This window comes from Labrus bergylta, chromosome 11 (genome assembly GCF_963930695.1).
Source record: "Labrus bergylta chromosome 11, fLabBer1.1, whole genome shotgun sequence".
Taxonomy (NCBI): Eukaryota; Metazoa; Chordata; class Actinopteri; order Labriformes; family Labridae; genus Labrus; species Labrus bergylta.
In genome coordinates, this window is record NC_089205.1 from 12154599 (window position 1) to 12180241 (window position 25643).

The 25643-nt window shown below is 40.7% G+C and overlaps 26 non-coding genes across 26 annotated transcripts; all 26 read left to right on the top strand.

Moving 5' to 3' along the window:
* Positions 1-12575: 12575 nt before the first annotated feature.
* On the top strand, positions 12576-12648 carry trnaf-gaa (transfer RNA phenylalanine (anticodon GAA)). The gene has a single exon. It is a non-coding gene; the product is annotated as a tRNA-Phe (tRNA).
* A 188-nt stretch (positions 12649-12836) lies between these two features.
* Positions 12837-12909, top strand: trnaf-gaa (transfer RNA phenylalanine (anticodon GAA)). The gene has a single exon. It is a non-coding gene; the product is annotated as a tRNA-Phe (tRNA).
* A 425-nt stretch (positions 12910-13334) lies between these two features.
* trnaf-gaa (transfer RNA phenylalanine (anticodon GAA)) lies at positions 13335-13407 on the top strand. Its single transcript has one exon. It is a non-coding gene; the product is annotated as a tRNA-Phe (tRNA).
* A 425-nt stretch (positions 13408-13832) lies between these two features.
* Positions 13833-13905, top strand: trnaf-gaa (transfer RNA phenylalanine (anticodon GAA)). Its single transcript has one exon. It is a non-coding gene; the product is annotated as a tRNA-Phe (tRNA).
* Positions 13906-14330: 425 nt separating this feature from the next.
* Positions 14331-14403, top strand: trnaf-gaa (transfer RNA phenylalanine (anticodon GAA)). Its single transcript has one exon. It is a non-coding gene; the product is annotated as a tRNA-Phe (tRNA).
* A 924-nt stretch (positions 14404-15327) lies between these two features.
* Positions 15328-15400, top strand: trnaf-gaa (transfer RNA phenylalanine (anticodon GAA)). Its single transcript has one exon. It is a non-coding gene; the product is annotated as a tRNA-Phe (tRNA).
* Positions 15401-15988: 588 nt separating this feature from the next.
* On the top strand, positions 15989-16061 carry trnaf-gaa (transfer RNA phenylalanine (anticodon GAA)). The gene has a single exon. It is a non-coding gene; the product is annotated as a tRNA-Phe (tRNA).
* Positions 16062-16486: 425 nt separating this feature from the next.
* On the top strand, positions 16487-16559 carry trnaf-gaa (transfer RNA phenylalanine (anticodon GAA)). Its single transcript has one exon. It is a non-coding gene; the product is annotated as a tRNA-Phe (tRNA).
* A 189-nt stretch (positions 16560-16748) lies between these two features.
* trnaf-gaa (transfer RNA phenylalanine (anticodon GAA)) lies at positions 16749-16821 on the top strand. The gene has a single exon. It is a non-coding gene; the product is annotated as a tRNA-Phe (tRNA).
* Positions 16822-17745: 924 nt separating this feature from the next.
* On the top strand, positions 17746-17818 carry trnaf-gaa (transfer RNA phenylalanine (anticodon GAA)). Its single transcript has one exon. It is a non-coding gene; the product is annotated as a tRNA-Phe (tRNA).
* Positions 17819-18406: 588 nt separating this feature from the next.
* trnaf-gaa (transfer RNA phenylalanine (anticodon GAA)) lies at positions 18407-18479 on the top strand. Its single transcript has one exon. It is a non-coding gene; the product is annotated as a tRNA-Phe (tRNA).
* Positions 18480-18905: 426 nt separating this feature from the next.
* Positions 18906-18978, top strand: trnaf-gaa (transfer RNA phenylalanine (anticodon GAA)). Its single transcript has one exon. It is a non-coding gene; the product is annotated as a tRNA-Phe (tRNA).
* A 188-nt stretch (positions 18979-19166) lies between these two features.
* Positions 19167-19239, top strand: trnaf-gaa (transfer RNA phenylalanine (anticodon GAA)). Its single transcript has one exon. It is a non-coding gene; the product is annotated as a tRNA-Phe (tRNA).
* Positions 19240-19826: 587 nt separating this feature from the next.
* trnaf-gaa (transfer RNA phenylalanine (anticodon GAA)) lies at positions 19827-19899 on the top strand. The gene has a single exon. It is a non-coding gene; the product is annotated as a tRNA-Phe (tRNA).
* Positions 19900-20324: 425 nt separating this feature from the next.
* On the top strand, positions 20325-20397 carry trnaf-gaa (transfer RNA phenylalanine (anticodon GAA)). Its single transcript has one exon. It is a non-coding gene; the product is annotated as a tRNA-Phe (tRNA).
* Positions 20398-20586: 189 nt separating this feature from the next.
* Positions 20587-20659, top strand: trnaf-gaa (transfer RNA phenylalanine (anticodon GAA)). Its single transcript has one exon. It is a non-coding gene; the product is annotated as a tRNA-Phe (tRNA).
* Positions 20660-21583: 924 nt separating this feature from the next.
* On the top strand, positions 21584-21656 carry trnaf-gaa (transfer RNA phenylalanine (anticodon GAA)). Its single transcript has one exon. It is a non-coding gene; the product is annotated as a tRNA-Phe (tRNA).
* Positions 21657-22244: 588 nt separating this feature from the next.
* On the top strand, positions 22245-22317 carry trnaf-gaa (transfer RNA phenylalanine (anticodon GAA)). The gene has a single exon. It is a non-coding gene; the product is annotated as a tRNA-Phe (tRNA).
* Positions 22318-22743: 426 nt separating this feature from the next.
* On the top strand, positions 22744-22816 carry trnaf-gaa (transfer RNA phenylalanine (anticodon GAA)). The gene has a single exon. It is a non-coding gene; the product is annotated as a tRNA-Phe (tRNA).
* A 188-nt stretch (positions 22817-23004) lies between these two features.
* trnaf-gaa (transfer RNA phenylalanine (anticodon GAA)) lies at positions 23005-23077 on the top strand. Its single transcript has one exon. It is a non-coding gene; the product is annotated as a tRNA-Phe (tRNA).
* Positions 23078-23500: 423 nt separating this feature from the next.
* Positions 23501-23573, top strand: trnaf-gaa (transfer RNA phenylalanine (anticodon GAA)). The gene has a single exon. It is a non-coding gene; the product is annotated as a tRNA-Phe (tRNA).
* A 588-nt stretch (positions 23574-24161) lies between these two features.
* trnaf-gaa (transfer RNA phenylalanine (anticodon GAA)) lies at positions 24162-24234 on the top strand. The gene has a single exon. It is a non-coding gene; the product is annotated as a tRNA-Phe (tRNA).
* A 189-nt stretch (positions 24235-24423) lies between these two features.
* trnaf-aaa (transfer RNA phenylalanine (anticodon AAA)) lies at positions 24424-24496 on the top strand. The gene has a single exon. It is a non-coding gene; the product is annotated as a tRNA-Phe (tRNA).
* Positions 24497-24684: 188 nt separating this feature from the next.
* On the top strand, positions 24685-24757 carry trnaf-gaa (transfer RNA phenylalanine (anticodon GAA)). Its single transcript has one exon. It is a non-coding gene; the product is annotated as a tRNA-Phe (tRNA).
* A 425-nt stretch (positions 24758-25182) lies between these two features.
* On the top strand, positions 25183-25255 carry trnaf-gaa (transfer RNA phenylalanine (anticodon GAA)). The gene has a single exon. It is a non-coding gene; the product is annotated as a tRNA-Phe (tRNA).
* Positions 25256-25434: 179 nt separating this feature from the next.
* Positions 25435-25507, top strand: trnaf-gaa (transfer RNA phenylalanine (anticodon GAA)). The gene has a single exon. It is a non-coding gene; the product is annotated as a tRNA-Phe (tRNA).
* The last annotated feature ends 136 nt before the right edge of the window (positions 25508-25643 follow it).

The following is a 25643-nucleotide window of genomic DNA, read 5'->3' on the forward strand; positions in this document are numbered from 1 at the left end:
AACCAACAACATGCATACTGTACTATACTGGACTGTGTACACAGGCAAGTGTGCTCGGTCACATAACAATGTTTCAGATACAGCTAGCAGTGTTTCCCACAGGATTTTACCCCCTGTAACCTTCGTATATTTTAAAGTTAAATGCATCAATTTTGTGCAAACTTAAGAGGCTAAATGTAGGAAAAACTTTGTTCTCTTTAAACCATTTTGTGCTCTTGTAGTGATTAACTCAAATTGTAAAAATACAAAATCAATTGCAGCAAACTTTTAAGCAATCAATAAAAGGAAGCAAAAGTGGTGTTGAACTGGTTTACTTTATTTATTTATTTTTTAAATAGAACATCCATTGGCAAATTTTGCACCCTTAATTTGGGCATTTGATTTTCCTGGGCTTCACGAAGTACATTTCCAATTCCTCTGGGCTCAGCCCATTGATGGAGACCCTAAGGCAGGCAGCCAGGTGCTCTCCTTGCAGCCTATTTCAGAGGTCAGATTTGACCTGAAAATGAAAGTTAACTACAATTAGCCAAAATAATCTAAGTAAAAAGTGCATTTGGGCATATTGTTTGTACTCCTCTTTTTGTTACAAATATCGCTCCTCTCCAGCTCATCCTTCTTGTCCAAATTTTGATCACATTTCTGCATTTTCAGTCACACTCCCATCCCATCTCTCCTTACCCTTTTCATCGTGGAGAAGTCTCTCTCTCAGTTGATACTTGTCACTGGAAGGACAAGTGTCAACTGATGCCAAACAGCTGAGCAACAGGTAAATCTGTCCCCATTCGTCACACTTACTGGCTAGCAGACTCATAATTTCAGCTTGGTTTTTGTCCTCAGAGTTAATTTAGAAGACTAAATGTAGCTTGGATTTCTCTTTACAAGTAAGTATGATAGGTATATGTAAAGTGAGTTGGGGATAAAAACATTCTGACAATTCTGACAAAAAGATAAATTAATACATAAAATGAGATGTAATGTTTAATTTACCGGTATGTTTAAGGTGCAATATTTCACTATCATTAACCCACCTTGAATGCCCCTCCTCCACGGATGTGCTCCCTGAAGGACTGCCACTCCTGGAGTAACAAGGTCTCCTTCTCAGGGATAAACCTTTTACCCAGGGTCTGAAGGTGGGAGATGTTTTGTTCATCACTAAGTTCAGCTTGCCTGTGGTCCTAAAATGCTGAACGCTCCAATTACATCTAGATTCTGGAACCTGCTTTCGAGGTGATATATCAGGCCTGTTATGTAAGGACTAGCAACCTACAATTAGACAGAAAAGAAAAAATAACCCCCCAAACTTCATTGTGAAGCTCTTGTTAAGTTTAGTATTGTATTCAGTAAAACAACTAAAGAAAACAAATACTTCTCTCACAAATCTCTTCCACTGCTCCTCTATTGGCAGGTCCCAGGTTATCCTTAAAGAGGTCATATTATGCCCTTTTTGGGGTTCGTATATTTAATCTATGTACCTACTAAAGTATGTTCACAATGGCTAAAGTTCGAAAAAAGTGTCTGTTTCCATGTACTGCCGCTCCATCCAGCGGCTCTAAACATGCACAGGACACTTGGAAAACACACAGAGCATAAAAAACCAGAAAAAGCATAATATGACCCCTTTAAAAACACAGAAACATGGAAAAATAACATATTCATACCTGTCTTAACTGCTGCCCCAACAGTGCCAAGCCCATTAAGTTTCTCAGTTGGCACCTTCCTTGTTTTGCAGGACAGATTTAACTGCAGTGACAATTAGTGATGGGAAAAGCAGTTCTTTTCAGTGTACTGAACAGTGGGCGCGCACTGTAGCTGTTCCCACTCAACGTTCTTGAAGCCAAAATACACCGCTTAGGGGCGCTTCCATCTTGCGATTTTGACGTCATTTGGAGCCAGAGTCTGCGCAGTAGAGTCCGGGGGCAGGAGCCCTGGTAACACGCCCCGCCCATTCAGCGTACTGCCCTGATGACTTACGCAGCCCAGCTACGCCAAAAACTTAAGTGTCTTTCCCGCTGGAAATTCATCTACCGACGGCTTGTTCAGATCATAGAGGTTAGTACAAACCCACGACATATTTCAAGTCAAATATCTAAACGTACTCCATTTAAAAATGAAGAAAATCACGCTTTTTATGTTAATTATTGAATTTAAGTTAAGTTCCTAAGTTAGCAACACAAGCTGTGTACAGATCGTACAGATCTTAAGATGCTGGCAAAAATATGTTATATGGTAGAAAGTAGTGGTAAAAAATGCACATCATACAAAAGTCATATCTGCTATCACTAGTTACTTGAGGTCTATGTACATTTCCATGAAAATTGATGGAAATAATAATTAATTATGTGTGTTTCTCTGCATTCCTACTGTGGGGTTGGTAAATGAATCTGTTTCATTAGGTTTCTGTTTGTATGGGCCTTTTCTGTGGTGCTTTTCCTTGGTCTACCAATTTGAAGATGTTGTGTATCTTGTTGTAATTGATTGTTTTTATTATCCTCATTTTAGACAAAAGGAAGAAGAAAGACAGAAAGGAAGACAGAAAGGAAGAAGAAAGACAGAAAGGAAGAAGAAAGACAGAAGAAAGGAAGAAGAAAGATGGCTGATACAGATACCAGACGTAAGTATAGAAATCAGGGTTATGTCTAAAACGTTATGTATCCCATTTTGATGTATGAGGTTAATTGGAGGGTTATAAAAAAATGCTGGATGTTTCATACATCTTTTGCAAACAATACAGCCTTTTAAAATAAAATAAACAGACTGAATTACACACTAGAAAAAACATTAATATAAAGGTTGTTTTTCTTTTCATTTAACAATTCAGAGCCCAGGATCTTCATAATGGGGGACAGCCTCATTCGCCGTGGGGAGAAGAGGGCAAGGGAGACCATCGGGACCAACCTTGGTCTGGATTCCCGGGTCCAGTGGTTTGGCTGGGGTGGCATGGTCTGGAGGAACTTTCTCCCCTTCTTTCACCAGTGTCTTCAAGGAAGAGCTGTTCCAGATGTCCTGCTCATTCACTGTGGCGGGAATGACTTTGGCCGATAGAAAGGTATCATGCTCGTCGCAGGGATGAAGCAGGACCTGCAAGATCTCCATCAGCAGTTCCCCCAGATGAGGATCATCTTCTCGGCCATCACCCAGAGGAGCCGGTGGAGATCTTGCAGCCCAAAGAAAATGAACAAAGCCTGTCTCTTTGTGAACAGTGTGATGGCTTCCATTGTTTCATCTGTTGGTGGATGCATTGTGCATCATCCTCAGATAAAGTTTAGGGATCTTGGCCTTTTTTTGAGAGATGGAGTTCATTTCACCACTTTGGGAAATGATACATTTTTAAATAATATCACCCTTTGTTTGAAAGACCAAATCCAGTAGGATGGTGCTGGATGTGATTTTTCAGACAAAAAAGATGAGAAAAAAAGCCAAGATTTACCTTTACTTTAAAAGAGTTTGATGTTCAATCATTCTATTGTTTAAATATCTATGCAAGTTGCTTTTTAGCAAACAAGGGTAGTCATCACACTGTTCAGGTCTGTCACAGCTCTTTCTCCCACTCTCTCTTTTCTCTCCTCTCTCTTTGACCAAATCATGACACTAAATGAAAAAAGGAATGGTCATTAGTATCTATAAAGTGGACAGGGACATCTATTTTCTAACTACAGCCCAATTTCAATGCTTTCCCAGTTTTCAGAATATTGGAGAAACTATTTGCGCACAGACTTGATGATTTGTGTTACAGCCACCATGGCTTCAGAGCAAATAGGTCTAAGCGGAGGAAGCATCTACTACAATAACAAGGAATACAGTGTGGGATGATTATTGGCTTTTGACACCACCATGACTTATTAATGGAAAAAAATATAAATACGGTGTTAGAGGGTCAGCATACTCAAGGCAAAAAAATGATCTTGATGACAGATACCAATATGTAAAATGAAATATACTAAAGGTTACTTGTGGGGTTCCACAAGGGTCTGTGCGTGGCCCTAAACCTTTCCCTAATCTATATTAATGATATATGTAATGTCGGCAAACTAACAAACTTAAACACTTTATTTTATTCAACTTTTATTTGACCAGGAAAGAAACTTTTGAGACTAAAATTGTGAGGGCACTCAATCTTTCGGCTCTGTGAGAGTGGTGAGAGAATCAACTCACTGCAATCAGGTGTGTGTGGCACTGATTGGCTTTGATTAAGCCCAGGTGTGGGGAGTTTTCATATACCCTGAGTCTCCAGTGCTCTGTGCTGACTCATTATCTCACCTTCAGAGGTAGGGAGAGGTTCTCCCTGTGGCTTCTCAAGTTGTAGGTGTATCTATAAACACCAACTCAGAGCTTTGTGTGTATTTGATGTCAATTGCCTGTTTCCCAGTGTATAACTTGGGGTGCTAGAGAGTTTGTTGTGACTCCAGCCTTTTGGGTTATCAAAGGTCTCCCGGGCAGCCTTTGCCTTTCGTTTTGTGTTTTCTGGGTCTCCTGGACAATTTTGGTTTTGAGTCACTTGCTTGGCAGCTGTGGTTTAGTTAATCATTTTAGTGCTTTATTTCATGAAGGAAGCCTGTTGTGGCTCTACACAGTTTCGTTGTTTTTTCTCCCCTTTCCAATCTATCGCTGTTGTGATTTTGTGGTTATCCCTCTGGGATAACTTTGAGACACCTCCCCCCCCTTTCCTGACAAAAATTATCCTTTTCAATAGTGTCCTGGCCAAGACATGCAGCAGCATAATTTACACAATTTCAAACAAACAACAAGCAGCAACATACACAAATACAACAACCAAAAAAATTATTAGACATCAAAAGTCACATACAACAAATTTAAACAGCAATTGTCTGTCAAGAGCACCAACAAACACATCAGGGAGAACATCCAAAGACAGATGTGTGCGCCTCCAAGTCATTTAACATCCTCTTAAAAGCATCCAAGAGTATTTTTTAGTATTTTTGAAATGCTCCTAACTTTGAGTCATGCCTTATTCTGATTCTTCTTCCGTGTTTTTTTCTTTCTCTTTCTATTGCATAACTCAAGTTGTACATCCTTTTGTTTCATAGTGTAGTTAAAGGGTTGCATAATAACCCAAAGCTTCAGCCCACACCTTTTTCGGTCAAATTGAATTCCTAAATGTATTAATTTATAAATTTCATATTCTCTAATTATCATAACATATGTAATTAAAATATAACATGTTATTATCATATCGTATTCTATTTATTTTTTCTTGGTGTTGTTTTTAAAATGCTGACTGAAATCAACTTCGAACAATCAACAGTAGGGTGTCAACCACTTATCATAATGGCTGAGAGATTGACACTCAAAATATACAAAAATGACTAGGTGGGATATCACACAAATACATGTATACATTGAAAAACAGGACACCATAATTAATACATATATGTCTTGTTTTTTATTAGCAGGAGCATTTAGAATGCCAAGACTTCACTTAAATTGTCTTTCAGGCATAACAATAATCTGTTATGGCACACGTTTTGCTTATAAAATTACACTAAAGGTTTGTAGATGGTACAGTAGTGGAGAAAGAGATAGGGGGAATATATGAAGTTATGGGTGGATGACATGACCATCCCTCTTCCACCTCTTTTTTCATCTCTTCTCTCGTCTTTCTTTTCTCAGACTCAGCAGTTTACTCTCTTTTTTCAGATGCAGTACGATGAATTAAAACTAGCTCAAAGTATTTAACCGGCTACAAGAGCAAATACCTTACCCCTTGCTCTGGGTCACACTTTCTTGGCCACTTGATGGACATACAGTTCATTCAACCTTCAACAAAACGGTGTGTGCACACACATCCTCACTTTACAGAAATGGCACACTTTTATGAGCATCACTTGTCTTGACAATGCTTTGTCTTCATATTATTTCATTACTTACAACCCCCACTTTTCTGAACGAGTACATCTTTGTGTGTCCCGGTTATAGGTGTATGTACATATGTATTAACCTTGTCCTCGTCCCTCAATACAAATCTGAGTACTTTTGTACCTCTGTACTTTGTGTGTGTGTGTGTGTGCGTGCGTGCGCGCGCATTTGTTGGCAGCCAGGTGCATTACCTTACCCTGTCAGAGTGCAGAGCCTGGCTCATATCTTACCTCTAACAGCCAGATAGGAAAACCACTCCGCTTTTGATTTGAGGCAAGAAAAGTGGTTAAGCACACCTCTCTCATATATCTCCCGTTCTATTCCCCCATCTCACCCCGCACTCCACTTTTTACTTTTAGTTGTCAATTTCTTCTTATCCTGGCTAGACTGTCAGTATGGGGTGGAATCACACATACCTGTGGCTCAGGCTTCATTTCAACTCACCAGAAAAGTAGGCATACTGAGGTGAAAATAGTTTGTTGCTGTTGTTTAACTGGAGCTTTAGTATTACCTTTATTTCCAACATGTGTTTCTCTTTTCAACCCTTGATTTTGTCATACCCTAACGAGGACTTTATTAATTGACTACAGAGCACAACTGTGTTACCTCTGTACTAAGGTCTCTTAATATTGGAAATAGAACGAAGGTTTAAACAAATCACTGCACTAACAATTAGACTGATAGTTTGTAACTTTAATTAATTGTTTCTGTTAATAGCTTAGCAATTGCATATAACTCATGTCCCACATTTTAAAAAGCTAAGGTGACCTATTATGGAAAATGCACTTCACTGTGGTTTCCTTACAGAAATATGGGTCCCTAGCCTGTCTACCCCCCTAAAATACCCTCCATACAAATGGTACTTTGTTTGTGTACACAACACCTAGATTTTAAGATCTCCTGGCCAATTGTTGTAAATGATTTCTAAAGTCAGAACCTTGTCCATGATTAAACTAAAAACCTGTTTCTTCTCAATGTCTTTTACTCATGAATAATTTGTTTGTCCACTGGTCCGGTATACCTCTTTTTGTGTTGAAATAGCTCCTATTTCGGCACACAGATGCACACTGGACCAGTGGACAAACAATATTATTCATGAGTAAAACACATTGAGAAGAAACATGTTTTATTTTGATTCATGGACAAGATTCCTATTTTAGAAATCATTTACAACATATCACACTACAATTGGCAAGGACATCTAACAATCAAAGCGTTGTGCACCCAAACAAAGTACCATTTGTTGCCTAAATGTGGGATCAATCCAGGGACCTTTAGATATTCAGTTTAACGCTCTCCTAACTAGTCCGTATAAGATGGGGAAGAAGGGGGAAGAAAAAAGGGAAGGGCGCAGGTTCGAACCCCGCCATGGGTATAACTGATTTTGTTAAATGCCATTCAATAATTGTCTTGGTGCTCTGAAATGATGTACTGAAACTCAATTCTAATTAAACTATAATGTTGTATGATTGTTGTGTTTTGATCAACCTTTAATGGACCATCACATTAACATAACTTGTAAAATCGAAGAGACCATTTCCATCAAGCATATGTAATAGTCTTAAAAAGGGCTCCTTATTATTGTAATAGGGAAATAAAATGGGAGTATGTACTTTAAATAGGAATTTTTAACATTATGTATACCAAGCAGTGGACATTTTTGCATGACATGTCTTGTGGCACAGATGCGCACACTCCTTTTCTAATTTTGCATAGAAATAGCCTACATAACCCATACCCACTGGTCAACATCATGTAAAAGTGGTTTAAAGCATCGATACTGCATAGGGTTTATCTGACCTTTAAATCAATGTTGAGTGTGGCAAACTGTTATTCTCCTTTCTTGACTGTTAATTATGCCTAGTGTCACTATATACGTTTACATTTATGAAGACTAATGATAAATAAGGTTTCCAAATAATCTAACTAGACACAAATCTTGAGACAATTGATATCTAGGCTAATGTTACTGTACATCACAAAAGTGGGTAATGCACTAAAGGCTAATTGAAAGAAAGTACAGGTAATGATTGAAGTAAATGAGTGATAACTAATACAATAACTTAATTGGTCTTACAATCAAGTACAAAAGTATTGGATATGTATGTATTATGCAGTACATTTCAATATCATGGTATTAAAGAAGAGATGAACAGAGAATCAATTTCAATTAAATAAATATTTATCAAGTGCACACAAATGATACTGAAACAATTAAAACAGTGCAATCTAAATCAAATTAAGAACAGTGAAAAATAATAATAAATTATTATTAAATTATAATAAATAACAATAATGATAATAAACATCAATAAAAAAAAAACTCTAAGAACAGAGAGCTGATTGGGAAATCACAAAAATTAGGAAAAGAGGCTCACTACTGACAAAAGGTCTAACTATACTTAAAAAAACGGAATTCCTCTTCATTAATATATATTTTTTTTAACTTGAATCTCTACTTTTGAATCAGATACAAATTGAGTACGAAGGATTTCTGCAGCCACAAACACAAATGAAACAGCTACAACTTAATGTCGAGACTCTGCTCATATGCTTCTCTCTTGCATGGCCCTCAACCACTCTTCTTTACTCAGAGTCTCCGTTTTTGGGCAATATATTTTGCCCTTGTATTGGCTTTGGCCAGTGGCTGAGGTGCGAAACAGGCCACATTTCTTGCATATGTTGGATGTGGCTGACCGGTTATAGGGACGTTTGGGTGGTGCAGCTTGGCATTGGTCATTAGTCGGTTCATTGATGGCAGTGGTGGTGCTGTGTAATGAGGACGGGGTGGTAATAGAACTAGGGACAGGGCAGGGGAGCAACCGCATCCCTGGCACAACAGGAGCAGGTGGTACTGCAGGAAACAGCTGCCGCTGTGAAGCTATGGGCTGGTTCTGGCCTGCCCTGCTGTATTGGGTGGCATCGTGTATATATGTAGCTGATGGTGAGGGTGATGAGGTTGTATAGAAACAGGCTGTGTGTTGGCAGGCAAAAGAGGCTCCACTGCCACTGGCCTTGCCTCAGGGAGCTGCACGCCTTTCAGCAGAACAACAACCACATAAGCCTTCAGGCGTTTGTTGTGCCACTGCACAAGGGTAGTCTGGTTCACCTCAACCGGCTGAAGAGTGGTCTGCTCCTTAACACTAGAACCGCCAAGAACGTCTGAAAGACCGCTCTTTTTAAATAAAAACTACAAGCCTCTCATTCTATGACTTTTCTTAAATATGTGTCCTGTATATTATATATTGTATATGTGTAACTAAAATAAAACACAAAAGATTTGTGAGCATTTATACCTCTAACTGCCACCGCCGTCATACAGACGGCAGTTGAAAATGATACATTTCCCTGGATTGTTTTTGCGCGTCGTTTTATTTTTTAATTAGCTATTGTTTCTATTTATATACTTCATATATATGCGCAGGAATTTAACAAAGAGCGACAGATAGATAGGATATACAAATAGATAGATAGAGACCATAGACAGATAGATACATGCTCATTCTTGGCAAAGGAACAGAGAGGAACACCTGCGTGTCAAGGCCAGTCTGACGTCGGTGCCCGTGGAACCACAGCAGCCACAAGAGCTGAGAAGGAGGCAGTGTCAGACAAACACGCACTGCAGGAAAGATATGACCATTGTCTCCTGCAAGGGGTGCAAGCGCCCTGTAAATGGGAAGTGCAACGTAAAGGCTGAGCACTTTTGCCGCATGTATGTGCCTAACATGCCGTGGCGCTGTCCAAGGTGCCAATCGTTCATTTGTTCATCTGTTTGTTTGTTCGTTCGCCGCTGCATCTGTTATGGATTTCTGCAGTTATTTTTGTAGGCTATATAGTTTGTCATGCCCATAGATAGCCGTATTTTTGTTGTTGTTGTTTTTGGCGTGCGTGCGTGTGTGTTGTTCAATGATTTCCTCGGGGAAACAAACCCAGTTGCAGAGAGGAGGAGGAGCATCGGTGTTTATCTCTTTATTTGCAGTGTTTTTATTAAAATGCATAGCCTAATATATCCAACAATACAATAAACTAAAAGTTTTGTATGTTTCATTATTGTAGAATGTGTTTTAGCAACGGGAGACGTGGAGCAGCAGTAAAAATCTTTTTCCTGTTTTTTAGGGCTTTTATGGATGTTACATAGCCTGACGAAGATGGTCTCTATAAGTCGGCAGCAGTCTGGCCACTGAGCTGGGGAGCCTGTCGAGCCCAGGACACACCTCTTGGTGCTCTCCAACCCAGGGGTGAAATCAGATCTCTGTCTGGTAATCTGGAAGCGGCCAGTCAACAGCCTCGGCTGGTATTGAGCAGAATACACCACCCGCTGCTTGTCAAAATTTTCCAGGTTCTGCCAAAGACTCACTATTGTGTAGGCCTGCTGGTTGTTGAGGGTGAGGCCTGTCTGATTTCGGAGCTCCACCAGGTACTCTGCAAGTGCATCCACTCTGTCCATACCTGGGATGTTGTGTTCATCCACAGCTTGGAAAGGTGCAGGGGGCTGGAGATTGGCTGGACGGTGGAGGAGAGGGGCTGGGTGTATGAAAGGAGCTGGAAGGTGGAAAGTGGCTTGAGGATTGCAAGTGGGTGGAGCCTGGAGAGTGGCTGAAGGGCCGTGAGTGGGTGGAGCCTGGAGAGTGGCTGAAGACTGGAGAGTGGCCTGAGGGAGGAGAGGGGCTGGTTGGAAGATGGAGGGTGGAGAGGGGACTGAGGGAGGAGAGAGGCTGGAGTATGAAAAGTGGCTGGAGGGTGGAGAGTGGACTGAGGGAGGAGAGTGGCCTGAGGGAGGAGAGGGGCTGGAGTATGGAAAGTGGCTGGAGGGTGGAGAGTGGACTGAGGGAGGAGAGTGGCCTGAGGGTGGAGAGGGGCTGGAGATTGGAGAGGGGCTGGGTGGAGGAGAGGTGCTTGAGGGGGCCAGTTGCTGGAGAATAGAGTGGCGCTGGAGGGAGGAGAGGTGCTGTGGGGGTCAATCTCATCAAAAGCGGTCCAGCTCCCTGTCAGTCACGTCAGGCCAATTTTGCTGACCCCTCTTGGCCCTTCTCAGCAGAGCCACGTCACCTGCATCCTACTCAAAAATGCATGCTGACATGCGTGCCATAAAAGTGGGGTACAAATGATTTGCGTTGGTGGTACACCCTTCTGCCAGACGTCGCATAAAATGGCAGATGTCTAGGCGAACAAGGAGATCCGGCCACCCGCTGAAGCGTATCTTCAGCTTGGGCTCTCCTGCTGCCTTGCAGCAGCCACAGTCCACATACAGGACAATGGGGGGAGCCACACCTGTCTTCTGGTACCTCTCCATCAGGCCTGCAGCCATGAGGTCCAATCCAGGTCCTTCATGGGCTGTAAGGACACTGACAAGTATTTGACCCACTTCATTGCCAACTGAAGTGAGCCATTGTGCAGTGCCCTTAGCAGGCCCCGTCAGCTTCTTGGTGATCTGAAAATACAAATGATTAAACAGTTCTATTACAACAGGTGCACCTGGACATCCGAATTACATATCATAATATAGTTTAGAGAGTTTTTAATTTAATTTGTAAAATCTTATTAAATCTAGTTTATTAAAGTGAGAATGCAGTTATCCAAATAGTAATTCAAACCTTTTTAGTGGAATCCAATTTCAAAATGGATCCAAGTGTACATGTTATACGAGCCTTGATATCCTCAAGCCTGTTGAGGATATCATGGCCGTAAACAGTGAGGACCCATTTGTAGCTGGGGACCGCTGCAAGCTGCGGGGGTTCCTGGAAGCATGGCGGAAGCAGGCCACGGTTGGCCATGAAGGCCACACACTCAGGTGCACCTGTAGGTACAGTTGCATAACTTATTAATAAAACTTTTCATTTAACTTCATAACTGTATTTTAACTGATTAATATAACTGTGGCATGACATATGTGGTGGTAACACAATGAATGCAAATTGTATGAAGTTTCCATTAATACCAATTGCTCTGGCCTAAATGGGTATTCAATTGCTCATGCCTCACGAGAATGCATTAAGAGCAATGCAAAGGACTCCTGTGTCATCGATATACTTTGAAAGGAACAAGACATTGTCTCTGTGTTTATTTTCTCCTATTTCCAGGGTATTACAGTACATACCTTGCTGCCCTCTGAAGCCACTTCTCACTGTGGTTCTCCTTCAGCTGACTGACGATGCGGGCAGGACCATTGCCAAGGGTTCTATCACGCAACAGACAGATGACCCACAAATCACAGGCATACCTTAGAAAGAGTATTCAAATACATTATTTAAGGAAATATTTAACATAATGGAAAACAAAATGACTAATTCAGTGTATAACTCACTTGCGCGTGAGGATGACCCTGAACTCAGAGCGGTGGGCCAGGTCCAGCTGTTGGAGGATGTTCTGACAAGAGGACATGTAGCTGGCTCTACAGTTGCTGCAAATTAGGGTCTCCGTCACCAGGTTATAGAAACGGTCTCCTGTACAGACCAGCAAGTGGATGCCTTGTACATGTGGGTTTGGTACAAACCAGCCGCACTTTCAACAGCAAGAGAGGATGTGAAAAAAACCTATCTACTGTGGGAGACTGGGCTGGTGGGGGAGGGTAGTACCAGAGCTGCAGGTTGTCACGTAGCTCTAGCTTTCCACTTGCCCCAACCCTAAAGAGAGCTGCAGACACACGATGTCTTTTACTCATGAATAATTTGTTTGTCCACTTGTCCAATGTACTTCTTTATGCCGAAATAGCTCAGTTGGGACAGCGTCAGACTGAATGTCTGAAGGTCCCTGGTTCAATTCCGGGTTTCGACATCGAATGGTACTCTGTTTGGGTGCACAACGCTTTGATTGTTAGATCGCCTTACCAATTGTAGTGTAACATGTTGTTAATGATTTGTAAAATAGGATTCTTGTCCATGATTCAGCAAAAACCTGATTCTTCTCATTGTCTTTTACTCATGAATAGAGTGTTTGTCTACTGGTCCAGAATGCCACTTTCTGCCGAAGTAGCTCAATTGGGAGAGCGTCAGACTGAAGATCTGAAGGTCCCTTGTTCAATCCCCAGTTTTGGCAACAAATGGTACTTTGTTTGTGTTCACAACGCTTTGATTGTTAGATCGCCTTGCCAATTGTAGTGTAACGTGTTGTTAATGATTTGTAAAATAGGATTCTTGTCCATGATTCAGTCAAAACCTGTTTCTTCTCATTGTCTTCTACTCATGAATATAGTGTTTGTCTACTGGTCCAGTATACCTCTTTGTGAAGAAATAGCTCAGTTGGGAGAGCGTCAGACTGAAGATCTGAAGAACCAGGTTTTCAGCATCAAATGGTACTCTTTTTGGGTGCACAACGCTGTGATTGTTAGATCGCCTTGCCAATTATAGTAAGTGATTTCTAAAATAGGAACCTTGTCCATGATTCAGTAAAAACCTGTTTCTTCTCAAAGTCTTTTACTCATGAATATTATGTTTGTCCACTGGTCCAGAATGCCACTTTGTGCTGAAATAGCTCAGTTGGGAGAGCGTCAGACTGAAGATCTGAAAGTCCCTGGTTCAATTCCGGGTTTCGACATCGAATGGTACTTTGTTTGGGTGCACAACGCTTTGATTGTTAGATCGCCTTGCCAATTGTAGTATAACATGTTGTTAACGATTTGTAAAATAGGATTCTTGTCCGTGATTCAGCAAAAACCTGTTTCTTCTCAATGTCTTTTACTCATGAATATTGTGTTTGTCCTGTGGTCCAGTATACCACTTTGTGCCGAAATAGCTCAGTTGGGAGAGCGTCAGACTGAAGAGCTGAAGAACCCGGGTTTCAGCATCAAATGGTACTCTTTTTGGGTGCACAACGCTGTGATTGTTAGATCGCCTTGCCAATTATAGTAAGTGATTTCTAAAATAGGAACCTTGTCCATGATTCAGTAAAAACCTGTTTCTTCTCAAAGTCTTTTACTCATGAATATTATGTTTGTCCACTGGTCCAGAATACCACTTTGTGCCGAAATAGCTCAGTTGGGAGAGCGTCAGACTGAAGATCTGAAGGTCCCTGGTTCAATCCCAGGTTTCGGCAACAGATGGTACTTTGTTTGGGTGCACAACGCTTTGATTGTTAGATCGCCTTGCCAATTGCAGTGTAACATGTTGTTAATGATTTGTGAAATAGGATTCTTGTCCATGATTCAGTTAAAACCTGTTTCTTCTCATTGTCTTCTACTCATGAATATAGTGTTTGTCTACTGGTCCAGTATACCTCTTTGTGAAGAAATAGCTCAGTTGGGAGAGCGTCAGACTGAAGATCTGAAAAACCAGGTTTTCAGCATCAAATGGTACTCTTTTTGGGTGCACAACGCTGTGATTGTTAGATCGCCTTGCCAATTATAGTAAGTGATTTCTAAAATAGGAACCTTGTCCATGATTCAGTAAAGACCTGTTTCTTCTCAAAGTCTTTTACTCATGAATATTGTGTTTGTCCACTGGTCCAGAATACCACTTTGTGCCGAAATAGCTCAGTTGGGAGAGCGTCAGACTGAAGATCTGAAGGTCCCTGGTTCAATCCCGGGTTTCGGCAACAAATGGTGCTTTGTTTGGGTGCACAAAGCTTTGATTGTTAGATCGCCTTGCCAATTGCAGTGTAACATGTTGTTAATGATTTGTGAAATAGGATTATTGTCCATGATTCAGTAAAAACCTGATTCTTCTCATTGTCTTTTACTCATGAATATAATGTTTGGCTACTGGTCCAGTATACCAATTTGTGAAAAAATAGCTCAGTTGGGAGAGCGTCAGACTGAAGAGCTAAAGAACCCGGGTTTCAGCATCAAATGGTACTGTTTTTGGGTGCACAACGCTGTGATTGTTAGATCGCCTTGCCAATTATAGTAAGTGATTTCTAAAATAGGAACCTTGTCCATGATTCAGTAAAAACCTGTTTCTTCTCATTGTCTTTTACTCATGAATATAGTGTTTGTCCACTGGTCCAGTATACTTTTTTCGTGAAGAAATAGCTCAGTTGGGAGAGCGTCAGACTGAAGATCTGAAGGTCCCTTATTCAATCCCCAGTTTCGGCAACAAATGGTACTTTGTTTGAGTTCACAACGCTTTAATTGTTAGATCGCCTTGCCAATTGTAGTGTAACGTGTTGTTAATGATTCGTAAAATAGGATTCTTGTCCATGACTCAGTGAAAACCTGTTTCTTCTCATTGTCTTTTACTCATGAATATAGTGTTTGGCTACTGGTCCAGTATACCTCTTTGTGAAGAAATAGCTCAGTTGGGAGAGCGTCAGACTGAAGATCTGAAGAACCAGGGTTTCAGCATCAAATGGTACTCTTTTTGGGTGCACAACGCTGTGATTGTTAGATCGCCTTGCCAACTATAGTAAGTAATTTCTAAAATAGGAACCTTGTCCATGATTCAGTAAAAACTTGTTTCTACTCAAAGTCTTTTACTCATGAATATTATGTTTGTGCACTGGTCCAGAATACCACTTTGTGCCTAAATAGCTCAGTTGGGAGAGCGTCAGACTGAAGATCTGAAGGTCCCTGGTTCAATCCCGGGTTTCGGCAACAGATGTTACTTTGTTTGGGTGCACAACGCTTTGATTGTTCAATCCCCTTTGTTAATTGTAGTGTAACATGTTGTTAATGATTTGTAAAATAGGGTTCTTGTCCATGATTCAGCGAAAACATCTTTCTTCTCAAAGTCTTTTACTCATGAATATAGTGTTTGGCTACTGGTCCAGTATACCAATTTGTGAAAAAATAGCTCAGTTGGGAGAGCGTCAGACTGAAGAGCTGAAGAACCCAGGTTTCAGCATCAAATGGTACTCTTTTTGGGTGCACAACGCTGTGATTGTTAGATCGCCTTGCCAATTATAGTAAGTGATTTCTAAAACTGGTCCAGTATACTTTTTTCGTGAAGAAATAGCTCAGTTGGGAGAGCGTCAGACTGAAGATCTGAAGATCCCGGGTTTCAGCATCAAATGGTACTATTTTTAGGTGCACAACGCTGTGATTGTTAGATCGCCTTGCCAATTATAGTAAGTGATTTCTAAAATAGGAACCTTGTCCATGATTCAGTAAAAACCTGTTTCTTCTCAAAGTCTTTTACTCATGAATATTATGTTTGTCCACTGGTCCAGAATACCACTTCGTGCCGAAAAAGCTCAGTTGGGAGAGCGTCAGACTGAAGCTCTGAAGGTCCCTGATTCGATCCTGGGTTTCGGCAACAAATGCTACTTTGTTTGAGTGCACAACGCTTTGATTGTTAGATCGCCTTGCCAATTGTAGTGTAACATGTTGTTAATGATTTGTGAAATAGGATTCTTGTCCATGATTCAGTAAAAACCTGTTTCTTCTCATTGTCTTTTACTCATGAATATAGTGTTTGGCTACTGGTCCAGTATACCAATTTGTGAAAAAATGGCTCAGTTGGGAGAGCGTCAGACTGAAGAGCTGAAGAACCCGGGTTTCAGCATCAAATGGTACTCTTTTTGGGTGCACAACGCTGTGATTGTTAGATCGCCTTGCCAATTATAGTAAGTGATTTCTAAAATAGGAACCTTGTCCATGATTCAGTAAAAACCTGTTTCTTCTCAAAGTCTTTTACTCATGAATATTATGTTTGTCCACTGGTCCCGAATGCCACTTTGTGCCGAAATAGCTCAGTTGGGAGAGCGTCAGACTGAAGATCTGAAGGTCCCTGGTTCAATCCCGGGTTTCGGCAACAAATGGTACTTTGTTTGGGTGCACAACGCTTTGATTGTTCAATCCCCTTTGTTAATTGTAGTGTAACATGTTGTTAATGATTTGTAAAATAGGGTTCTTGTCCATGATTCAGCAAAAACATCTTTCTTCTCAAAGTCTTTTACTCATGAATATTGTGTTTGTCCTCTGGTCCGGTATACAACTTTGTGCCGAAATAGCTCAGTTGGGAGAGCATCAGACTGAAGATCTGAAGGTCCCTGTTTCGGTCCCGGGTTTCGGCAACTAATGCTACTTTATTTGAGTGCACAACGCTCTGATTGTTAGATCGCCTTGCCAATTGCAGTGTAACATGTTGTTAATGATTTGTGAAATATGATTCTTGTCCATGATTCAGCAAAAACCTGTTTCTTCTCATTGTCTTTTACTCATGAATATTGTGTTTGTCCTCTGGTCCAGTATACCACTTTGTGCCGAAATAGCTCAGTTGGGAGAGCGTCAGACTGACGAGCTGAAGAACCCTGGTTTCAGCATCAAATGGTACTCTTTTTGGGTGCACAACGCTGTGATTGTTAGATCGCCTTGCCAATTATAGTAAGTGATTTCTAAAATAGGAACCTTGTCCATGATTCAGTAAAAACCTGCTTCTTCCCAATGTCTTTTACTCATGAATATTGTGTTTGTCCACTGGTCCAGTATACTTTTTTCGTGAAGAAATAGCTCAGTTGGGAGAGCGTCAGACTGAAGATCTGAAGGTCCCTTGTTCAATCCCCAGTTTCGGCAACAAATGGTACTTTGTTTGAGTTCACAACGCTTTAATTGTTAGATCGCCTTGCCAATTGTAGTGTAACTTGTTGTTAATGATTCGTAAAAAAGGATTCTTGTCCATGACTCAGTAAAAACCTGTTTCTTCTCATTGTCTTTTACTCATGAATATAGTGTTTGTCTACTGGTCCAGTATACCTCTTTGTGAAGAAATAGCTCAGTTGGGAGAGCGTCAGACTGAAGATCTGAAGAACCAGGGTTTCAGCATCAAATGGTACTCTTTTTGGGTGCACAACGCTGTGATTGTTAGATTGCCTTGCCAACTATAGTAAGTAATTTCTAAAATAGGAACCTTGTCCATGATTCAGTAAAAACCTGTTTCTACTCAAAGTGTTTTACTCATGAATATTATGTTTGTGCACTGGTCCAGAATACCACTTTGTGCCGAAATAGCTCAGTTGGGAGAGCGTCAGACTGAAGATCTGAAGGTCCCTGGTTCAATCCCGGGTTTTGGCAACAGATGTTACTTTGTTTGGGTGCACAACGCTTTGATTGTTCAATCCCCTTTGTTAATTGTAGTGTAACATGTTGTTAATGATTTGTAAAATAGGGTTCTTGTCCATGATTCAGCGAAAACATCTTTCTTCTCAAAGTCTTTTACTCATGAATATAGTGTTTGGCTACTGGTCCAGTATACCAATTTGTGAAAAAATAGCTCAGTTGGGAGAGCGTCAGACTGAAGAGCTGAAGAACCCAGGTTTCAGCATCAAATGGTACTCTTTTTGGGTGCACAACGCTGTGATTGTTAGATCGCCTTGCCAATTATAGTAAGTGATTTCTAAAACTGGTCCAGTATACTTTTTTCGTGAAGAAATAGCTCAGTTGGGAGAGCATCAGACTGAAGATCTGAAGATCCCGGGTTTCAGCATCAAATGGTACTATTTTTAGGTGCACAACGCTGTGATTGTTAGATCGCCTTGCCAATTATAGTAAGTGATTTCTAAAATAGGAACCTTGTCCATGATTCAGTAAAAACCTGTTTCTTCTCAAAGTCTTTTACTCATGAATATTATGTTTGTCCACTGGTCCCGAATGCCACTTTGTGCCGAAATAGCTCAGTTGGGAGAGCGTCAGACTGAAGATCTGAAGGGCCCTGGTTCAATCCCGGGTTTCGGCAACAAATGGTACTTTGTTTGGGTGCACAACGCTTTGATTGTTCAATCCCCTTTGCTAATTGTAGTGTAACATGTTGTTAATGATTTGTGAAATAGGATTCTTGTCCATGATTCAGTAAAAACCTGTTTCTTCTCATTGTCTTTTACTCATGAATATAGTGTTTGGCTACTGGTCCAGTATACCAATTTGTGAAAAAATGGCTCAGTTGGGAGAGCGTCAGACTGAAGAGCTGAAGAACCCGGGATTCAGCATCAAATGGTACTCTTTTTGGGTGCACAACGCTGTGATTGTTAGATCGCCATGCCAATTATAGTAAGTGATTTCTAAAATAGGAACCTTGTCCATGATTCAGTAAAAACCTGTTTCTTCTCAAAGTCTTTTACTCATGAATATTATGTTTGTCCACTGGTCCAGAATGCCACTTTGTGCCGAAATAGCTCAGTTGGGAGAGCGTCAGACTGAAGATCTGAAGGTCCCTGGTTCAATCCCGGGTTTCGGCAACAAATGCTACTTTATTTGAGTGCACAACACTCTGATTGTTAGATCGCCTTGCCAATTGCAGTGTAACATGTTGTTAATGATTTGTGAAATAGGATTCTTGTCCATGATTCAGTAAAAACCTGTTTCTTCTCAAAGTCTTTTACTCATGAATATTATGTTTGTCCACTGGTCCAGGATAACTCTTTGTGCCAAAATAGCTCAGTTGGGAGAGCATCAGACTGAAGATCTGAAGGTCCCTGGTTCAATCCCGGCTTTCGGCAACAAATGCTGCTTTGTTTGAGTGCACAACGCTTTGATTGTTAGATCGCCTTGCTAATTGTACTGTAACATGTTGTTAATGATTTGTGAAATATGATTCTTGTCCATGCTTCAGCAAAAACCTGTTTCTTCTCATTGTCTTTTACTCATGAATATAGTGTTTGGCTACTGGTCCAGTATACCAATTTGTGAAAAAATAGCTCAGTTGGGAGAGCGTCAGACTGAAGAGCTGAAGAACCCAGGTTTCAGCATCAAATGGTACTCTTTTTGGGTGCACAACGCTGTGATTGTTAGATCGCCTTGCCAATTATAGTAAGTGATTTCTAAAACTGGTCCAGTATACTTTTTTCGTGAAGAAATAGCTCAGTTGGGAGAGCGTCAGACTGAAGATCTGAAGATCCCGGGTTTCAGCATCAAATGGTACTATTTTTAGGTGCACAACGCTGTGATTGTTAGATCGCCTTGCCAATTATAGTAAGTGATTTCTAAAATAGGAACCTTGTCCATGATTCAGTAAAAACCTGTTTCTTCTCAAAGTCTTTTACTCATGAATATTATGTTTGTCCACTGGTCCAGAATACCACTTCGTGCCGAAAAAGCTCAGTTGGGAGAGCGTCAGACTGAAGCTCTGAAGGTCCCTGATTCGATCCTGGGTTTCGGCAACAAATGCTACTTTGTTTGAGTGCACAACGCTTTGATTGTTAGATCGCCTTGCCAATTGTAGTGTAACATGTTGTTAATGATTTGTGAAATAGGATTCTTGTCCATGATTCAGTAAAAACCTGTTTCTTCTCATTGTCTTTTACTCATGAATATAGTGTTTGGCTACTGGTCCAGTATACCAATTTGTGAAAAAATGGCTCAGTTGGGAGAGCGTCAGACTGAAGAGCTGAAGAACCCGGGTTTCAGCATCAAATGGTACTCTTTTTGGGTGCACAACGCTGTGATTGTTAGATCGCCTTGCCAATTATAGTAAGTGATTTCTAAAATAGGAACCTTGTCCATGATTCAGTAAAAACCTGTTTCTTCTCAAAGTCTTTTACTCATGAATATTATGTTTGTCCACTGGTCCCGAATGCCACTTTGTGCCGAAATAGCTCAGTTGGGAGAGCGTCAGACTGAAGATCTGAAGGTCCCTGGTTCAATCCCGGGTTTCGGCAACAAATGGTACTTTGTTTGGGTGCACAACGCTTTGATTGTTCAATCCCCTTTGTTAATTGTAGTGTAACATGTTGTTAATGATTTGTAAAATAGGGTTCTTGTCCATGATTCAGCAAAAACATCTTTCTTCTCAAAGTCTTTTACTCATGAATATTGTGTTTGTCCTCTGGTCCGGTATACAACTTTGTGCCGAAATAGCTCAGTTGGGAGAGCATCAGACTGAAGATCTGAAGGTCCCTGTTTCGGTCCCGGGTTTCGGCAACTAATGCTACTTTATTTGAGTGCACAACGCTCTGATTGTTAGATCGCCTTGCCAATTGCAGTGTAACATGTTGTTAATGATTTGTGAAATATGATTCTTGTCCATGATTCAGCAAAAACCTGTTTCTTCTCATTGTCTTTTACTCATGAATATTGTGTTTGTCCTCTGGTCCAGTATACCACTTTGTGCCGAAATAGCTCAGTTGGGAGAGCGTCAGACTGACGAGCTGAAGAACCCTGGTTTCAGCATCAAATGGTACTCTTTTTGGGTGCACAACGCTGTGATTGTTAGATCGCCTTGCCAATTATAGTAAGTGATTTCTAAAATAGGAACCTTGTCCATGATTCAGTAAAAACCTGCTTCTTCCCAATGTCTTTTACTCATGAATATTGTGTTTGTCCACTGGTCCAGTATACTTTTTTCGTGAAGAAATAGCTCAGTTGGGAGAGCGTCAGACTGAAGATCTGAAGGTCCCTTGTTCAATCCCCAGTTTCGGCAACAAATGGTACTTTGTTTGAGTTCACAACGCTTTAATTGTTAGATCGCCTTGCCAATTGTAGTGTAACTTGTTGTTAATGATTCGTAAAAAAGGATTCTTGTCCATGACTCAGTAAAAACCTGTTTCTTCTCATTGTCTTTTACTCATGAATATAGTGTTTGTCTACTGGTCCAGTATACCTCTTTGTGAAGAAATAGCTCAGTTGGGAGAGCGTCAGACTGAAGATCTGAAGAACCAGGGTTTCAGCATCAAATGGTACTCTTTTTGGGTGCACAACGCTGTGATTGTTAGATTGCCTTGCCAACTATAGTAAGTAATTTCTAAAATAGGAACCTTGTCCATGATTCAGTAAAAACCTGTTTCTACTCAAAGTGTTTTACTCATGAATATTATGTTTGTGCACTGGTCCAGAATACCACTTTGTGCCGAAATAGCTCAGTTGGGAGAGCGTCAGACTGAAGATCTGAAGGTCCCTGGTTCAATCCCGGGTTTTGGCAACAGATGTTACTTTGTTTGGGTGCACAACGCTTTGATTGTTCAATCCCCTTTGTTAATTGTAGTGTAACATGTTGTTAATGATTTGTAAAATAGGGTTCTTGTCCATGATTCAGCGAAAACATCTTTCTTCTCAAAGTCTTTTACTCATGAATATAGTGTTTGGCTACTGGTCCAGTATACCAATTTGTGAAAAAATAGCTCAGTTGGGAGAGCGTCAGACTGAAGAGCTGAAGAACCCAGGTTTCAGCATCAAATGGTACTCTTTTTGGGTGCACAACGCTGTGATTGTTAGATCGCCTTGCCAATTATAGTAAGTGATTTCTAAAACTGGTCCAGTATACTTTTTTCGTGAAGAAATAGCTCAGTTGGGAGAGCATCAGACTGAAGATCTGAAGATCCCGGGTTTCAGCATCAAATGGTACTATTTTTAGGTGCACAACGCTGTGATTGTTAGATCGCCTTGCCAATTATAGTAAGTGATTTCTAAAATAGGAACCTTGTCCATGATTCAGTAAAAACCTGTTTCTTCTCAAAGTCTTTTACTCATGAATATTATGTTTGTCCACTGGTCCCGAATGCCACTTTGTGCCGAAATAGCTCAGTTGGGAGAGCGTCAGACTGAAGATCTGAAGGGCCCTGGTTCAATCCCGGGTTTCGGCAACAAATGGTACTTTGTTTGGGTGCACAACGCTTTGATTGTTCAATCCCCTTTGCTAATTGTAGTGTAACATGTTGTTAATGATTTGTGAAATAGGATTCTTGTCCATGATTCAGTAAAAACCTGTTTCTTCTCATTGTCTTTTACTCATGAATATAGTGTTTGGCTACTGGTCCAGTATACCAATTTGTGAAAAAATGGCTCAGTTGGGAGAGCGTCAGACTGAAGAGCTGAAGAACCCGGGTTTCAGCATCAAATGGTACTCTTTTTGGGTGCACAACGCTGTGATTGTTAGATCGCCATGCCAATTATAGTAAGTGATTTCTAAAATAGGAACCTTGTCCATGATTCAGTAAAAACCTGTTTCTTCTCAAAGTCTTTTACTCATGAATATTATGTTTGTCCACTGGTCCAGAATGCCACTTTGTGCCGAAATAGCTCAGTTGGGAGAGCGTCAGACTGAAGATCTGAAGGTCCCTGGTTCAATCCCGGGTTTCGGCAACAAATGCTACTTTATTTGAGTGCACAACACTCTGATTGTTAGATCGCCTTGCCAATTGCAGTGTAACATGTTGTTAATGATTTGTGAAATAGGATTCTTGTCCATGATTCAGTAAAAACCTGTTTCTTCTCAAAGTCTTTTACTCATGAATATTATGTTTGTCCACTGGTCCAGGATAACTCTTTGTGCCAAAATAGCTCAGTTGGGAGAGCATCAGACTGAAGATCTGAAGGTCCCTGGTTCAATCCCGACTTTCGGCAACAAATGCTGCTTTGTTTGAGTGCACAACGCTTTGATTGTTAGATCGCCTTGCTAATTGTACTGTAACATGTTGTTAATGATTTGTGAAATATGATTCTTGTCCATGCTTCAGCAAAAACCTGTTTCTTCTCATTGTCTTTTACTCATGAATATTGTGTTTGTCCTCTGGTCCAGTATACCACTTTGTGCCAAAATAGCTCAGTTGGGAGAGCGTCAGACTGAAGATCTGAAGAACCAGGGTTTCAGCATCAAATGGTACTCTTTTTGGGTGCACAATGCTGTGATTGTTAGATCGCCTTGCCAATTATAGTCAGTGATTTCTAAAATAGGAACCTTGTCCATGATTCAGTAAAAACCTGTTTCTTCTCAAAGTCTTTTACATGAATATTATGTTTGTGCACTGGTCCAGAATACCACTTTGTGCCGAAATAGCTCAGTTGGGAGAGCGTCAGACTGAAGATCTGAAGGTCCCTGGTTCAATCCCGGGTTTCGGCAACAGATGTTACTTTGTTTGGGTGCACAACGCTTTGATTGTTCAATCCCCTTTGTTAATTGTAGTGTAACATGTTGTTAATGATTTGTAAAATAGGGTTCTTGTCCATGATTCAGCGAAAACATCTTTCTTCTCAAAGTCTTTTACTCATGAATATAGTGTTTGGCTACTGGTCCAGTATACCAACATGTGAAAAAATAGCTCAGTTGGGAGAGCGTCAGACTGAAGAGCTGAAGAACCCAGGTTTCAGCATCAAATGGTACTCTTTTTGGGTGCACAACGCTGTGATTGTTAGATCGCCTTGCCAATTATAGTAAGTGATTTCTAAAACTGGTCCAGTATACTTTTTTCGTGAAGAAATAGCTCAGTTGGGAGAGCGTCAGACTGAAGATCTGAAGATCCCGGGTTTCAGCATCAAATGGTACTATTTTTAGGTGCACAACGCTGTGATTGTTAGATCGCCTTCACAATAATAGTAAGTGATTTCTAAAATAGGAACCTTGTCCATGATTCAGCAAAAACCTGTTTCTTCTCATTGTCTTTTACTCATGAATATTGTGTTTGTCCTCTGGTCCAGTATACTTCTTTGTGCCGAAATAGCTCAGTTGGGAGAGCGTCAGACTGAAGATCTGAAGGTCCCTGGTTCAATCCCGGGTTTCGGCAACAGATGGTACTTTGTTTGGGTGCACAACGCTTTGATTGTTCAATCCCCTTTGTTAATTGTAGTGTAACATGTTGTTAATGATTTGTAAAATAGGGTTCTTGTCCATGATTCAGCGAAAACATCTTTCTTCTCAAAGTCTTTTACTCATGAATATTGTGTTTGTCCTCTGGTCCAGTATACCACTTTGTGCCGAAATAGCTCAGTTGGGAGAGCGTCAGACTGAAGATCTGAAGGTCCCTGGTTCAATCCCGGGTTTCGGCAACAAATGCTACTTTGTTTGAGTGCACAACGCTTTGATTGTTAGATCGCCTTGCCAATTGCAGTGTAACATGTTGTTAATGATTTGTGAAATATGATTCTTGTCCATGATTCAGCAAAAACCTGTTTCTTCTCATTGTCTTTTACTCATGAATATTGTGTTTGTCCACTGGTCCAGTATACCACTTTGTGCCAAAATAGCTCAGTTGGGAGAGCGTCAGACTGAAGATCTGAAGGTCCCTGGTTCGATCCCAGGGTTCAGCAACAAATGCTACTTTGTTTGAGTGCACAACACTTTGATTGTTAGATCGCCTTGCCAATTGTAGTGTAACGTGTTGTTAATGATTTGTAAAATAGGATTCTTGTCCATGATTCAGTTAAAACCTGTTTCTTCTCATTGTCTTCTACTCATGAATATAGTGTTTGTCTACTGGTCCAGTATACCTCTTTGTGAAGAAATAGCTCAGTTGGGAGAGCGTCAGACTGAAGATCTGAAGAACCAGGGTTTCAGCATCAAATGGTACTCTTTTTGGGTGCACAACGCTGTGATTGTTAGATCGCCTTGCCAATTATAGTAAGTAATTTCTAAAATAGGAACCTTGTCCATGATTCAGTAAAAACCTGTTTCTTCTCAAAGTCTTTTACTCATGAATATTATGTTTGTCCACTGGTCCAGAATGCCACTTTGTGCCAAAATAGCTCAGTTGGGAGAGCGTCAGACTGAAGATCTAAAGGTCCCTGGTTCAATCCCGGGTTTCGGTACTTTGTTTGGGTGCACAACGCTTTGATTGTTCAATCCCCTTTGTTAATTGTAGTGTAACATGTTGTTAATGATTTGTGAAATAGGGTTCTTGTCCATGATTCAGCAAAAACCTGTTTCTTCTCAAAGTCTTTTACTCATGAATATTGTGTTTGTCCTCTGGTCCAGTATACCACTTTGTGCCAAAATAGCTCAGTTGGGAGAGCATCAGACTGAAGATCTGAAGGTCCCTGGTTCAATCCCGGGTTTCGGCAACAAATGCTACTTTGTTTGAGTGCACAACGCTTTGATTGTTAGATCGCCTTGCCAATTGTACTGTAACATGTTGTTAACGATTTGTAAAATACGATTCTTGTCCGTGATTCAGCAAAAACCTGTTTCTTCTCATTG